Source organism: Mustela putorius, unplaced genomic scaffold, assembly GCF_011764305.1.
Source record: "Mustela putorius furo isolate JIRA1106 unplaced genomic scaffold, ASM1176430v1.1 tig00000508_pilon_pilon_pilon, whole genome shotgun sequence".
Classification (NCBI taxonomy): domain Eukaryota; kingdom Metazoa; phylum Chordata; class Mammalia; order Carnivora; family Mustelidae; genus Mustela; species Mustela putorius.
The window spans coordinates 10156545-10174054 of NW_025421402.1; positions in this window are offsets into that span (position 1 = coordinate 10156545).

Here is a 17510-nt window from a genome sequence, read left to right on the forward strand (position 1 = left end):
TATATAGCATGTGATAAGCATGGATTAATTTACTTCAAGGAAAGATGAAATTTTGTGAAGAAAGAAAATTTGGGGAAGATACAGAACATTACATTTAGACAATACTATTCTACCTTTGCATTAAAACTCAAGGAAGCCTCTTGTTGATACAAGAGGTTTTCAGCATAATCCCTCTAGTGCTATTCAGTCCTGGGAGATATTCTGTTACCCAGAATGTGAGAGTCAAGTGAGAAAGTTGGAACAAGTTGTTCTGCTCTTCGATAACACAAGTGTGAAGGAGAACGCTCAGGAAACATTCGGTTCAATATCTGTCAGGAACATTGAGACTGTTCTGCTGATTATTTTGTTTGTATTTGTTCTCTCAGGAGTCTATGTTTAAAACATCTTACAAAAAGAAATGTGTTTCTCTTCATTTCAGGAGTTGCAAATGGGGGATGGTGTAGGGGATGGAGAAGGATCACCAAGGTGCCTACATGCTGCCCCCCTCCTCCCCATGCCCCACGAGGTCCCAGGGGCACATCAACTCTGGCGGGTAGTGGGGTGGGGATATGAGCTGGTTTGAAAGTTCTTTCTTGGGTGATTGATTTTTTTGTTTTACGAGTTGAAGGAGCACGTACAGGAACAGAGGGAGAAGGAGAGAGGGATTCTTAAGCAGGCTCTGCACTCAGCATTGGGTGTGAGAGCTTGATCTTACAACCCCAAGATCGTGACCTGAGCCTAAGTCAAGAGTCTCATGCTTCACTGGCTGAGCCACCCAGGTGTCCCTCCCTTGATGATTTTAACATGTCTTCTCTCACCTTCTACTATCCCATTGTGTGTTCCATCCTGAAAATCACTGTTCTAATGCAAACAGTTAAGCACAACTTTCCTGTGCTGAAAAAGGTATGCAGTTAAAATCTTTAGGAATTTATGTCCTGAGAAGCTAACTGGAAAAATGTAGTTTTATGTACATCTGAATATAAGTGCCACAGATTGTCCCTGGGCTTTAGCGCTATATTAAATAGGCTTTATATTTCTTTAGGAATGTATCAAGATGATGGGCAAGCACATATATTTTTGGTTGTCCTGGGAAACCCAAGTGTGCTTCCACTACAACCATTTCAGCTTCATTGAGGCAGCGCAGAACTGAATGGCTTGGATTCTGAACATACTGACTCCTTCAGCTAAGTGAGACATATTAGTAATTAACTTATATGTTTGCATTTATAGAGGGCCCAGTAGTTTTAGATGCCAGCTGGAGTTATGCAAACTTTTTTTTTTTGGTGGGGAGGGGTTCTTTTGGTTTTAGTTGATAAGATTCTGCTTTATCCACATTTCTTCTTAAAACTGAGTTCTGTTACTTTTAATATGCAAATCAAAGATATTTTAATCACACATACACATGTATATTTTAATAGTAAGAAACTGATTTCTGGTATGTGTTGTTCTTAAATCAGCACATGACATTTATGTCTCTTCAATATGACTGACAGGAGAAAGGTAGGTACAATTAATCAATTCTCTTGTCTCTGTTTTGTTTTGCTTTGTTTACTGTAGATGCACATTGCCAATGTCTCTTTTACATGCATGAATTTAAATACTAGTTTGTGATGCGTTATTTTTAAGATCCAAATAGTTTATACCATGCTTTTTACAATGCAGTGGAGGAGGGGTCTTTAAAAAATTTTTTATTTATTTATTTATTTATTTGGCAGAGATCACAAGTAGGCAGAGAGAGAGGGAGAAGCAGTCTCCTTGCTGAGCAGAGAGCCTGATGTGGGGCTCGATCCCAGGACCCTGAGCTCTTGACCTGAGTTGAAGGCAGATGCTTAACCCACTGAGCCACCCAGGCACCCCTGGATGAGGGGGGGTCTTAAGAATACATTTGTCTAACTCAGCAAAGACTGTTTAAATACAATGCCCAAAGCTTACATAAGTAAGTACTTTTGTGGTAAATGGATTAAAATACCGTGAAATGGGGACATCTGGGTGGCTCAGTCAGGTGAAGCCTCTGCCCTGGGCTCAGGTCATGATCCCAGGATCCTGGGATCGAGTCCCACATCAGGCTCCTTGCTTGCTCTCTCCCGGCCTCTGCCTGCTTGTGCACACACTCTCTCTCTGACAAATAAATAATAAATAAATAAATATATAAATAAAATCTTAAAATAAAATACTGTGGAATGCAGAGAAGAGTGAAAGTTTCAAGGTGCTGTAGTCAGGGAGGCTAGGCTACGCCTAGCCCAGAAATCTCAATGTGTTAATACAGCAAAACCTTCAGTATGTCTGGTGGGTCGCCAGGGCAGCTTACTTTAAGCAATGACTCAAGTTTCCATCTTGACTCTGTCATCTCAACACTAGTTTTCCACATTCACTGAAGCGGGGCATGAAAATTTGTGCAGTAGTCCTTTGGGGCTTTTCACGGCCTCAGCCTAGGAAATGACACACATCACTTCTGCCCACAGTTTTTTGGTCGGAGTTAGTAGTACAGCACACCTCTCTCTTGTGGGACTGGAATCGTGAAGAACTACAGGTCTGTGCCACATTTGTTATATTATTATCCCCAGCGGTCCTCCAGAACTGCCCTTCTCAAGATTACCTATAATGCAGTGGTTGAATCTACTTGTCATTCTTCAGTCTTCATGTTACTTTCCCTAACTGCAGCGTACAAATGATTAGTCTCTTTTCCTAGAAATATTTCATTTCCCTTGGCTTCCAAGACATGAACTCCCTTGTCTTCATACATCACTTTCTCAGGTCTATTTAGGTATCACTCCACTTCTTTCCAACCTCTTAGCCTCAAAATATGTCTTTGATCTATACTCACTCCCTTAGCAATACCTTTGAACACATGCTATCAATTCCCAAATATTTATCTCCCTCCCAAACCTCTTTTTAGACTTTCATGTCCAACTTCTGACCCAACATCTTCACTGAGGTATCTAAAAGGCATCTTATATCTAATATGGTCCATATTAAGCACCACCTCCAAAGCCTTAGCTCCTCCCAGGCAAACCTTTATTTCTATTGATGGCAACTTTATCCTTGCAATTACTCAAGCCAAAAAGATGGCTCATTCTTGATGCCTGTTTCTCTCTTATACTTCACATCCATTCTTTTGTTATCTTCGTCTGGTAGCTGAAGGCCTGAAGCTTAGAGAAGCCAAGTGAGATGCCCATGATTCTTCAGATAGCAGGTGACTGCTGAGACTCTAATCCAGTTCTCTCCAGCACTAAATTCTGTGCCAAATATGGAACAACTCACCTTCAGTCTAGCTTGAATATTAGCTTGAAAATGAGCCATCCAGCCAACTGCTACAATATATTATACACACATATGTATTTATTATGAACACACACACACACACATATGAAACCACTGGAATATAGATATAGATCTATAGATACATATTCAAATACTCCAAATATTTTCTGAGGTGGCTGAGTTGTAACTCTAAATTATTATATTGTCCATAAGACATCACCCTTTGCAGCTGGTAAAAGAAATTTGTTCTACAGTTTTGTCAGCACACTGACATAAGGACAACTTATCAAAGATTTACTAGGGACTCCTCCCCTCTCTGTCTTTACATAGAGTCACCAGGCACAAAACTATCCTTTCCACATTGTCTAGAGTTCAGATGAGCGGAATTTCTGATGCTCTTACCAGAAGTAACAACCAGTGACATCCTGTGATCTTCTCTGCTCTGACCTCATCGTTTTTCATGTGGTTTTCCACATTCGGGATTTGTCAACAGATTTATGAAACTACAGGAAGATGCCAGTGACCCCATTCCATTCTTTCTTCCCTCTGGAATTCTTGAACATAAGCATTATCAGATTGTCTCAAAGATGTTATCTGTCTAAACTGTTTTGGTTCTTTGCCCTCAATGTTTTTATTACACATACTCTACATGATGTCAGGACCTATCATTTTCAGAAAAGGGCTTGGAGAAGCCACTTACTTCACTGAACATAAACATTATCCCCAAGCATTATAATGGCTCAGTTCCTTTAATGGAGACTACTTCCAGAGTATTTAATGGTCTCTCCAAAGTTTTTGCAGCATTCTGGTTTTAAATCCCCAAATTTAGCTTCATGATCCTTTAAGCTTTTTTGGTAGATAGTGGATAGTGATGATAGTAAGATATTGGGAGAATAAACTAAAAGAACAGTCATTTTCCTGACCCAGAATTCCTTTTATTTTTATTTATTTATTTATTTTTTAAAGATTTTATTTATTTATTTGACAGAGAGAGATCACAAGTAGGCAGAGAGGCAGGCAGAGAGAGAGAGGAGGAAGCAGGCTCCCTGCTGAGCAGAGAGCCCGATGTGGGACTTGATCCCAGGATCCTGAGATCACGACCTGAGCTGAAGGCAGCGGCTTAACCCACTGAGCCACCCAGATGCCCCAGAATTCCTTTTATATGATGTATTGCAAAGATTGGCAATATTCATGCTATGATTTTGAAGTAATCTAACAATTTCTCCACTTCCCCACTAAAAACACTGTCATCTCTGCTCCTTCTTCACCACAAATGAATTTGTTCATTTACTCCTTGTCTGGGAACAATACTCCATTAAGGCAACAGCGTGTCATTGCTATTCCTTACTTTCTTATGTGAAAGAATCAAATCCAGCAATTCCTTAGAGCTACTGCAAAATGAAAATCCATCTTAAGAACCTCTACCTGTATACTCTCTTCTTAAATTCTCCCATCATTAGTTACACTGGATAGTGCCTAGTGCCATGCTCATACTCAGTTATTTACGATATCAAAAACATGGGATAAACTCTTACCAACAGCTTGGATGAAGAAGAACTAGCACAAATATTTTAGGATACATTTACCAAACATTAAATATGTAGGCAATCAGAACTGTTAAATAGTCTGTGACTATCTGGCCAACACCTCAACAAATGTCTTTATCCCTCTCTCAGACCACATTTAGAATTGTGGAGTGTTGCTTCATGTTTGAAGTCTCATAACTTTTCCATTGTCCTTGCTTCCATCCTCATTGAGGTCCTTACCGGAAGCATCTCTGTCATTCAGTCCTCTCCCTACTTTTGCTTTCACATGCTGCTCATACAGAAGAATGGAGTCAGACAGAGAAATTCCTCTGAAGCCCGTCAGCTGCCATTGTTGTGTGAACCCGTTAGAAGTTAATAGGCCATAGAAAGGGTATTAGCTACCTCTCATCTTCCTTGCTCTGTGTCTTTAAACACTTGACAATTTTATTAGAGAGAAGGCAACCTCTCTTTCCCACAACTCCTTTTCTATTTTTCCTTATGTCACATTTCTGAGATATTTCTTTAGAACTCCCCTTTAGTTTATCTTTGAACTTCAGTCCATTATATACTAGAATATTTTGCTTTTTGTGTTTTGAACTGGCTTGATAAGTATAACATCTCAGGATTATGAAGAAAATGGAAGAAGGTTTTGGTTAATCGATGGTCTAATAACAATGGAGATTCCATTTTATAAAGTATAACAATATAAAGAGAATCCCTAAAGGAAAGAAATTTAGAAAATAGGATTAATAGAATAGAGAGTCTAAATTAATATCACGAGATAACATATAAAGTTAAAAAGTTGATCAAAGTCATCTCAATGCCATATCCTAGAACATGGGACTTAGTCACCATATCCCTTAAAATGTGGGACTTAGTCACCATATCCCTTAAAATATGGGACTTAGTCACCACATCGCTTAGAACGTGGCACTCAAGATCGACTGGAGGAAGGTTCGTTCAAATTTGCAGAATTTAAGACCCCATCTGCTTTTTATTTTGGCATTCAACATTATTAGAACATCTCTCATCACCGAAGTACTCTCGATGAAGAAGTGAGGTGAAGAGCTGGCTGTAGGCGCTGCGTGTGTCTGACTCAGGTACTATTGTTACTATAGCACGAGTTGATGTCTGGCATAGTAAGGGCTCAGTAAGTATTACCTAATAGTAACTTTTAATTCATGCATAACTCGTGCCATTTCCTAGCCATAGAATCGTTACCTGAGGAAAGATAAAAATGATTTAAATAGGTGTCAGAGATATTTTGAATATGCCATATGTTAAGAAATAAGCTGGTTTAAGTGATCTTAAAACTTCCTCTTTAATGAGACTAATATATTTCTGCAAAAAAATTATTGGCTCACTGGTCTCAGTTTCAAGAGCAGTTTAATGTAATTTACCAATAATCATAATGGTGTCTGACAGTGTGTGATAAATGGTCACTTCATAAATTTAAAGTGATGATTAGGAAAACTATGTTGAAAATATTATTAAAGCGTACAGTGTGGAAGTTGTTCTATAAAGACTATTGCTACAGTGTGAAAACACATTTATCTTGCTCAAAGGAAAATGCTGAACAGTAGCTTGTCTTAACTGATTTGGTTTAAAATGTTGGTTCTCTATGAAGAAATTACTGCATGAGTCTCCTTAAATTTGCTCTACTATATATAAATTTTTGTTTAAGTTTTGCTGAGGAAAATAGACCTCATTTTCTTAAGAAAAAAAGTCATGAGGCACCTGGAGGCACCTTGGATTTGGCTGAGGTCCTGATCTCATGGGTCCTGAAATCGAGCCCCATCTCTGGCTCCCCTCACAGCGGGAGTCTGCTTGGGTAATTTTTCCCTCTGTCCCTTCCCCCCCTCACTCTCTTTCAAATAAATCTTTTTTTAAGAAAGAAAAGCCATTCGTTTAGTCATCAGAACGTGACTACAAGTCTCTGTATTTAAAACACAGAGTGTAATCTTCAGCATTCAGCACAAAATTGCTTTTACAGTAGTGCCCACTTTCAAAATAAAGGGGAGAAGCTTTGTCACCAGGGGAGCCTTCCAGATTCAGTTTCATTCTTTCTTTTTTGGACAAAGCAATGAGAACACAAGAAAAAGACCCAGAGACCCATTTCGGATACAAATCTTGGAATTAAAGAGGTTTCCCATTACAGGTCCAAATTATGATTCAAAGTAGGCTCTGGAAGTCAATGGTCGCTTTCTGAAAAGGCAAACAAAAAGGCTCCTGGTGCCCTGCCCAGTATTCAGAGTCCGGCAATGGCGCTGCAGTAGAACAACCTCCAATCTCAAGGGCATGACAAGTGCCAGGCCACACTCTTCTTGCCTGAATAGGTTTTGGAGAGGTATTACCACACCAGGAGATAGGAGGCAGGGAAGAAATTACAACAATACAGAGATTGCCAAGCAATTGGAAATAATCCAAATGCTCTTAAACTTTGTTTCTTAAATTCAATAGCACCTGGTGTTAGCATAATTTTTATTGCACAGAAAATCGTTCTTCACATGGTTACACAAATTATATAACCATGAGATGGAGGCAGCATTTTTTTTTTTTTAATTTTTATTTTTTTTTTATTTTTTTTTTTAAAGATTTTATTTATTTATTTGACAGACAGAGATCACAAGTAGGCAGAGAGGCAGGCAGAGAGAGAGGAGGAAGCAGGCTCCCTGCTGAGCAGAGAGCCCGATGTGGGACTCGATCCCAGGACCCTGAGATCATGACCTGAGCCGAAGGCAGCGGCTTAACCCACTGAGCCACCCAGGCGCCCCGGAGGCAGCATTTTTATCACTGTTGTATATATGTGAAAACTGTGACCCAGGTTAATTTTGCAAAGATCTAGCTGCTCTAGGATTTGAACATATCCTTACTGAGGTATCATCAGCGTACAGTAAACATTTAAATCTTGAGCATAAGCCTTGCAACTTTTCACACATGTAACTTTTAAACATTGTTAACTGCCACCAAGATCAAGACATAAAAAATTCCGAACACCTTCAAAGCAATAAAAGCTGAGTTCATTTGCCACAGGTAGGGTATGTGCAATGAAAAGAAAAAAATTAATCATTTATTTAATTTAAAGACAATTATTTTTGTGCAGAGATTCCACTGTATTATATATTAAGAGACTTTGTGCAGTAAACTTTGCAAGCCAAGTTAAGAGCACAGATGGAGAAAGTGATCAAGTTTGAAATTCTTTTTTGTTCTTATCCTCTTAGCCCTTAAATAGTTTATGGCATATTTGGAAGAAGCTGGAGTAGAATGTGGTGTTAGATGGTCAGGGGATGGAGTTATTGAAAGATACACATTGAGTTGTCTTTTTCTGATCAAAAATTTTTTTTTCCAGCCAAAATACTTTGAGAGAGCCAACTTGGTAGATATGAGTATCCTTAAATTGTACTTTTGTGTCATATAGCCAGAAATCTGAGCATATTGTAGTTAAAATAATAGAGAAAAATGAATAGTACTAATTGTTCAAGGAAGTGTAGGTACTCACGGAAAAATTGGCTGTGTGGATAGACTAGATGCTAGTTGAAAGCTGAATTTTCTTCCATCACATGAATGTTCTGACTCCAGTGGAACAATAGATTTTGGAGAATTTCAGAGCTTTCCAGTGGAAGCAAAGTCACAGTCTCAGAGATGAGTCATAGGATTTGAGTATCAATTATTTTCAAGGTTTTGCAGGTATATTTCTTGAGCTTATCTTTCAAAAGAGGGGAGAAAGTGAATTTTGAATTCCTAGAATTTAAAGTTTTTAAAATGAGTATATCAATCTTAGAATATCCTTATGCTTTTGGAATATGTGACCAAACTGTAGAAATTAGTCCACATGGATTTCATACTCTCTTTCATGGAATTTCTAAAATTGAAGTGAAAGCTAATGCTACTGATGTAAACCTTGAGTCATAAATGAGATATTCTTGGGGTGCCTGACTGGCTCAGTGGGTTAAGCAACGGACTCTTGATTTTGGCTCAGGTCATGATCTCAGGGTCTTGAGACTGAGCCCAGTGTGAGGCTCCTAGGTCAGTAGGGAGTCCGCCTATCTCCCTCTCCCTCTACCCCTCCCTCGGCATGAGCTCACTCACTTGTTCTCTCTCTCTCTCTCTCTCTCTCAAGTAAATAAATATTTTTAAAAAAGATAAATGAGATATTCCATAATAGAACCCACTTTCTTCCTATATCCCCAATCTGCCCCCTGGTTTCAAAAATAGATTAGTCTATTAATGTTTTTATGAAACTTGATCAATATAAGCTGTGAATAGTATTGATCTTATAACTGCGTGCTTTTGTATGAGTACGTTTAGTTAAACTTTTAGAACCACTCTTGCAGTATTTCTAATAAATGAAAATATCCAAAATGTCAAATGTTTTTCATTGTGTACCTCGCTGTAGAAAACATTTGTTTGTCTGCAGTGAAAACTGAGTTTTCTTTGGATAAATTTGCTTTATAAATTCAATACAAGGGGCGCCTGGGTGGCTCAGTCAGTTAAGCTTCTGCCTTCGGCTCAGGTCATGATCCCAGAGTCCTGGGATTGAGCCCCACATGGGGTTCCCCGCTCGGTAGGGAGCCTGCTTCTCCCTCTCCCTCTGCCTGCTTCTCCCCCTGCTTGTGTTATCTTTCTCTATCTGTGTCAAATAAATAAAGTCTTTAAAAAAATAAAAAAAATAAATTCAATACAATATACGTATGCAACATGATACAGCTCCTTGTCTTTAGTGTGTGCCACTCTAATTAAGAAATGCCACTGAAGAGCTTCTAGGAGCGCTCTGCATTTGAGCCACCTTCAAACAAAATATACTAACGTTTAAGTGATACATGAGTATTATGCTCTGGGTTAGGAAAAACATCCTGTAACCGTAACTTGAAGATTAGTTTTGAGTAGTACAGGGGCAATATGAAATTAGAGCCAAACTAGATCAAGAGTGAATCACTCACTTCAGCAACTCGAGTCAGTGACCAGAGGCAGATAATTCTCTCAATGAATAATTAATGCACAGCTCAATGTCAAGGTAGCAATGAACATGAATGAGTTTGGAAGTGAATCCAAATATTCATTCTACTCAATACAATGGCATAGCTGCTTCTGAAATGGAGTTTGTTTATTTTATTTATGTATTTACATATATGTGTGTGTATGTATTTCTTGTACTTGAAGTCCAGAAGCAATGACTGTGTTCAATTTACTACAGAACTTCTCCAGATATATATGTGAGGAACTTTTTGCTTAGACTTTTAACATTTTTTAGACTTTTTTAATTTTCAAAGGCAATTTTAAATGAATCCTAGGATGAATATGTTGGTCACTAGTAAATCTTTTAAAAATTAAACCCAATTCCTTGAGCAGTTTATTTAAATGTTAGAATTCTACATTAGTTCATTCGTTCTATAAACTGAGCACTTATTATGTGTTTGAATCTATGGCATGTGCTAGAATTGCATTGATAAAGCAGGTAAATTTTCTCCGGGCAGTTACAGAATTTGAAGTTCCGTGTGCTGTGTTTCAGCTGTGCTCTGAGCAACTCTGTAGGTTTCAGGGGGTGCCTCAGGGCGACCGGTAGAGGTGAGTGGGTGGGAAAGGAGGGGCTTGAATTTTCCCGGTCATCTTTTCTCCAAATGCCAATCAGTTGCCCTTTCTCTGTTCTGTCCATTGAGCTGCCTTGGACAATCTCAGTTGCGTAAATGTTCCTGATGCTAGACCAACGTATAGTTCATGACCCACTTAGCCCAGAAGAGTCCTCCTTTCCAAGTCTCTTCAATTTTTTTGCTTACTTGTTCAATCAGCATTAGACATCAGAAGTTGTGCTGAATGTTACAGTGGATTAGAAAACACAATTGTGGCCCTCAGGAAGCTTTTAACCTAACAGTATTTTATACCGATTTCAGTTTTTTAAGACTGGGGCTTTTGGGATGACTTCTGTGAAGCCTCTTCCCAAATTCCTGTGCTGCTGAAGTTCACAAGCATGCTCTTGGGCTGGTGGAGAGATGCTTGGGAATGGCAGTTGCTATGTGCTGGGCAGAAGGTGGGCTACTTACCTTGGCAGGCAGCGGCACCGAACCTTCGTTGCACAGCCGCCCCTGTTCACACAAAGATGTGCCCAGGATTTGCTGAGATTTGGGTCATCGAGATGAAGAACTCAAAGTAAGTTTCCAGGGATGAGTAATTGCTTCTGCACTAATCACAACTCTACCCCTTTCCCACTATTTGTTGCTGCAGGTCACTGTGCCGCTGAGCAGCCGGGCTGAGAACAGCTGCCCTGTGTTAGCTCACACAGTGATTTATTTATAGTTCTTGCCTGCTGCGTAAATGGTTGTGGAACCAAACAGAATAGGTCTTTCCTATATGGACCAGTACGCTATGTTTAGAGGTCCTAGAGTAGAGGAGTTGGTGATGTTGACCCCTTACATAGGGCTTGATTGGATGGCAGAGATAGGCTTCCTTTATCCTCAGCCAGGGCTGACTTTACTGATAGAATATACCCCTGGGGATAAAAATATATGTTTATAAAAAATAAAAAATTAAAAAAAAAAAAAAGAATGTGTCATATGAATGACTGGATTTGAAAAGATTCTGCTAGAAAGTATGTTTTCCCAAGGACCCTACTGGTTTTTAGAGTCAGCAATTAAAAATGGTTAAAGCAATATGTCTGAAAACATACTTGTTAAAATATAGATCCCCCAGTCCCTTTTCAAGATGTAACTTATGTTGCTATCATACATTTGAATCTTACGGGTATTATTTAATTCATCAGGTTAACTTCAGTTAATTTATAGAGACTTGAGTAACTAGAATGGATTGAAAGACAGGTATAGAAATATGAATTCTAGGTACAAAGCCCACTGCATTAAAGACCTAGGATACCGTAAAAGACAGTCTTGTTCTTTCAGAAGGTTGACACGTGAAATTTGATATATTAAAACCAAAAACTCAACCCCCAAAATATTTTCTCTACAGTTTATCTCTGACCATTTCCAACTTTTGGTATTATGATTCCCAGCAATAAGACAGCGGTCACTGAATTTGAGAACTATTTTCATTGGTTAAAGAAGATAAATTTTTTCATATAGCTATATTTAGATATGTTTTTATATCAGTTTTTCCGTGTGGTCCTGAACCATATCTATACTGAAGGAAGAGAAAATAATGAATGCAGGTCAGGGAGAATCCCAGAGAATCCTCCACGTGTACTACTAAACTTTTATTCTAGGATAATAGACGAATTTCTACCAAAACCAAAAATTACCCATTTATCTAAGTATGATATCTATAGAAGAACATATATGCCATACTTTAATATTTTTCAGTTAATCACAGGCAAAAGGAATATTTCATCTTAAATGAAATGCATTTCATGTATTTCATGTGTTAGGCTTTGGGTTTGAAATTTTTAAGAGTCCCTGAATTTTAAAGCAAACTCTTTCATTAATTTATCTTTATTTTTAATGTTTGAGAAGACATAAAATATATAAGAATCTTTGCTATGCCCTAAAATCACTTTGGGTTAAGTGTTGTGAAACTTAATTTGGCATGCTTATCTCATAATGAGATCTGATGAATAGCAGGCTTGTCAGAGTGATGTCATCCCGCAGACATCTTTTTCAAGACCAGACACACAGTTGACTCGTTAAGCAACTTCTGTTTACCATTGTATTATCCTCTTCTTAGAGACCATCAGGAGGCCAAACAGGTTAAGCATCTTAGGTAAAAATAGATGAACTATCCCATTTTACACTGAGCCCCGTACATCTATCTGAAAATAAAATATGACAGGGCAGAGGCCCACATGTGATGCACACTTTAGAAAATTGAAATATGCTTCTAAATGAGTCAGTTACCACAATTATCATCTTGGATTTTATTCTTGGAAGTTTGTCATCAAAAGCTAAATTCCTTAAATTTATGTGAATATTTTTGATAAATATGCACTCAGCAACCTCTAATTACTCCACTATTGATAAAGTGCAGATTATTTTGCCTCTTATTCAAAGTGACTCATATTCAACCTCTACTTTCTTTTCCCATATTACATCCTCGTAAACTTCAGCCTATACCTTCTACTCTAGTTAGACTGGTCCAGGAAGCACAACGTCTGTCCTTCGTCCCTTTGTCCATTCTACCAGACTCTAATACCCCCCCCCCCCAGTCTTCTCTGCCCATTCATATCCTCACCATCTTTACAGTCTGAAGTTCCCTTTTATCTGCTCCATTTCTAAGTTCTTAGGCTCCTATCTGTATTACTCATTTGGCACCTAATAACAATAGATAACATTTACTGAGTGCTTACTAAGTGCTGAGCGTTTTCTTACTGAATCCTCAAACCTCATGGGAAAAGTACTGTTGTTGTTTTTTTTTTTTAAGATTTTATTTATTTATTCGACAGGTAGAGATCACAAGTAGGCAGAAAGGCGGGCAGAGAGAGAGAGAAAAGGACACAGGCTCCCTGCTGAGCAGAGAGCCCCATGCAGGGCTTGATCCCAGGACCCAGGGATCATGACCGGAGCTGAAGGCAGAGGCTTTAACCCACTGAGCCATCCAGGCGCCCTGAAAGGTACTATTCTTATCTTCATTTTGCAGATGAGGACATATCCCAGGGAATTTAAATGGTCACCAGCTAAAATTGCTGAAACCTGGATTCAAAAGTATATTCTTATTCACTAAATAATATTGCCTTACATTAATAAACCTTTCATTCACTTTAACCCCCATTGTAAATTCTTTTTTTTCCCATCTTATTTTATTTATTTCTTTTCAGTGTTCCAGCATTCATTGTTTATGCACCACACCCAATGCTCCATGCAATACGTGCCCTCCATAATACCCACTGTTGTAAATTCTTTTGGAATTTTAGAATGTTGTAATACATATTTTCAACCTTTTTGACATCACCCTTCTGCACATGGTTTCTAGCATAAAGCTTTGTATTTGGTTGAATCTCAATACATAGTTGTTCATTGAAGAAAAACATATACTGGAGTACTTTTGCCATAGATTTACATCTTGTTTTTTCCTATTTTTTTGAAACTTATACATTTCTCTGTAGTAGGCAATGAATATTTTTTTTTAAAGATTTATTTATTTGACAGAGAGAAATCACAAGTAGAGAGGTAGCCAGAGAGAGAGAGAGGGAAGCAGGCTCCCTGCTGAGCAGAGAGCCCGATGATGTGGGACTCGATCCCAGGATCCTGAGATCATGACCCGAGCCGAAGGCAGCGGCTCAATCCACTGAGCCACCCAGGCGCCCTAGGCAATGAATATTAAACTACCTTAGTGATACTGGATATTCAGTCTATGAGTGTCTAAATGTTACTAATGTTTTACTTCAGAAATATTCGAAATATTCTCAACTCTGGGGCACTTTATGGATGTAGTCAGATAATAGACTTTGAATGTACAAAAAAATTTTAGGCAAAATTCTATTCAGGGAAAAGTATGTCTACATTATCATAGGTCAATGAATTTTTGTTGAAAAAAGACTAAACTGTTTCCATGGAGAATTAGGAATCTGCACAAAAGGAGGAAAATGTCCATGGAGTCTCCAGTTCCTTGAATATTTTTCTCAGGCTCTGTGATCATGGTTAGATCATTTTACCATTGGGATAGAGGAGACAGTCTGAAATTGAAGGTGATAAGAAAGAAGAAATGAATATTAAGGATATTCGTATACTACAAATTCATTATGTTTTTTCATAAAAAGGAAATAAGTGTCTTAATTGTTCTGTAGTACCAAAGAAAAACAAGAAAAAAGGAAAAAAAATGAACTAATAAGACATAAAACCATAGCAGCACATCTTTGTCAAAGACATTGAAAATGTTGATAATAATTTCTGATGATTGTTTCTATTTCCTTGGCATTAGTCATGATCTCTCCCTTTTCATTCATAATTTTATTAAGTTGGATCCTTCTCTCTTTTCTTTTGGATTAGTTTGACCAATGATTTATCAATCTTATTGATTCTTTCAAAAAACCAGCTTCTGATGAAGTTGATGTGTTCTGTTATATCCCTAGTTTCTATGTCATTGATCTCTGCTCTAATCTTGATTCTTTCCCTTCTTGTGTGTGGGGTTGGCTTAATTTATTGTTGATTTTCCAGTTCTTTAAGGTGTAAAGAGAGCTGGTGTATTCTGGATTTTTCAATTTTTTTTGAGGGAGGCTTGGATGGCTATGTATTTCCCCCTTACAACTGCCTTTGCCATATCCCATAGGTTTTGGATCTAAGTGTCTTCATTCTCATTGGTTTCCATGAATTGTTTAAGTTCGTCTTTAATGCCCTGGTTAATCCAAAAACATTCTTAAGCAGGGTGGTCTTTAGCTTCTGAGTGTTTGAACTCCTTCCAAACTTTTTCTTGTGGTTAAGTTCCAGTTTCAAAGCATTGTGGTCTGAGAATATGCAGGGAATAATCTCAATCTTCTGGTATCAGTTGAGTTCTGATTTGTGACCCAGTATGTGGTCTATTCTGGAGAAACTTCCGTGTGTGCTCGAGAAGAATGAATATTCTGTTGTTTTAGGGTGGAATGTTCTGTATATATCTATGGGGTCCATCTGGCCCAATGTGTTATTCAATGCTCTTGTTTCTTTATTGATTTTCTGCTTAGATGATCTATTACTGAGAGAGACATGTTACGATCCCCTAGTATTAGTGTATTCATATCAATATGACTCTTTATCTTGATTAACTGTTGTCTTTTATAGTTGGCTGCTCCCATTTTAGGGGCATAAATATTTACAATTGTTAGCTCTTCTTGGTGGATAGACCCTATAAGAATGATGTAGTGTCCTTCTTTATCTCTGACTACAGTCTTCAGTTTAAAATCTAATTTATCTGATATGAGAATCATTACCCCAGCTTTCCTTTGGGGTCCATTGGCATGAAAGATGCCTCTCTATCCCTTCACTTTAAGTCTGGATGCATCCTTAGGTTCCAAATGGGTCTCTTGTGGACAACATATGGATGGGTCCTGTCGTTTTATCCAATCTGCACCCTGTGCTGTTTTATGGGAGCATTTAAGCCATTCATGTTGAGAGTGATTATTGAAAGGTGTTTTTATGGACATCATGTTGCCTGTGAAGTCCTTGTTTCTATAGATTGTCTCTGTAAATTTCTGTTCTATGACACTCTTGTGTTCTTTCTTCTTTTATAGAACCCCCCTTAATATTTCTTGAAGTGCTGGCTTGGTGGTCACATACTCTTTTAAACCTTGCCAGTCTTGGAAGCTCTTTATCTCTCCATCCATGTCAACCTTGCCATATAAAATATTCTTGGATGCATGTTCTTTTTATTTAGTGCCCTGAATGTGTCTTGCCAGCCCTTTCTGGCTCGCCAGGTTTCTGTGGACAGGTCTGCTGTTATTCTGATGGACCTTCCTCTGTACATAAGGAATCTCTTCCTCCGAGCTGCTCTCAAAAGCTCTTGTCTAAAATTATGATTCATCAGTCTTGCAATCAAGTGCCTTGAGGTCTTTCTAGATTCCTTCATCTTGGGGGGTGATCTTTCTACCTCTAGGAGGAGAACACTGGTTATATTCTCCAGATATTGAAAATGGGGATAATGTCTATATAACTATTTTTAGAATTGATTGAAGTAAAACCTGCATACTTTGTGTTTCATCATCTCTTTAAAAGCTATTACTATTCATTACTGTAGGAGCAGAATGTCTATTTATCTGAAAGTTAAGATGGATGTTCTCTAAGGTATCACTGAATAATTCTACAATTCTATGTCAGCGTTTCATCACGCATGATTAATCTTACCTTATTTCCCCAGAGGCCAGTGTGGCCTCTTGTGTTCCAAGGTAACTATCAACAAAAAGGTATAAACAATAGCACAGAGCATTGCCCTGGTAGATAAAATCATCTTTCCTCATAGGTCTGATTTCTAAACTGATTCACCTTGGGACTTTGTTATGAGTTGGGTGGGTGGGGAGAACTTTTTGCCAAAATACATTTCCAAATTAAATGAATACATTAGGCTATTTAGGCTGGGCTGGTGGGGGGAGGGAAGGAGAGCAAATCAATTTATAAAAATGACCGTGGCACAATTATTCATACATACACAAACATCTTAATTTCTTAATTTCAGCTCTTGAGTTAAAACATTAAAGACTTAAAGACTCTGATGCAACAGTTTGTATTGAAAATGCTTTCTTGGTAGTACTACATTATTTGTGGATGCACCATCCATTCACACACGGACTACTAACTCTACTCAAATGCTGGAGATTCTTGTTGAATTACTTCTAGGTCATATGCATCGTTGTAAATAATTATATAAGTAAAAAGTAGCTTATCATCTGTCTGGGTATGAGTTAAATTGATAAACCTGCAGTAGTGGAGAAAATTGTAAACTCTGAGAACCAATTTATGGTTATATTCGCTGAGATTGTTTAAGCTCATAAATTTATCTCTCATTCCTATCCTTAATCGTCTCCATTTTTACCACCAGATAGGAAATGTTGTTAGTCATGCTGGGATGTCTAGAAACTTCCTCACTGAGGACTCTGGAGTAAATCTTTACTTGAGGATGACAATGGCTACTGACTTCCCTTTGAAAGATATTATGATAAAGCAAAAATTCAAAATTCACAGATAAAATGAAATCTGATATGTGTTTTTATTCAAATTCTCTCCTTTTTAAAATGATATTTTAAAATAATATTGCCTTAGATAGCCATTCAAAGCTGCTTTTTTAAAAAGGAGGATCCATAGATGTTCAATGAATTCTGTTTTTCTTTCCACTGGCCAT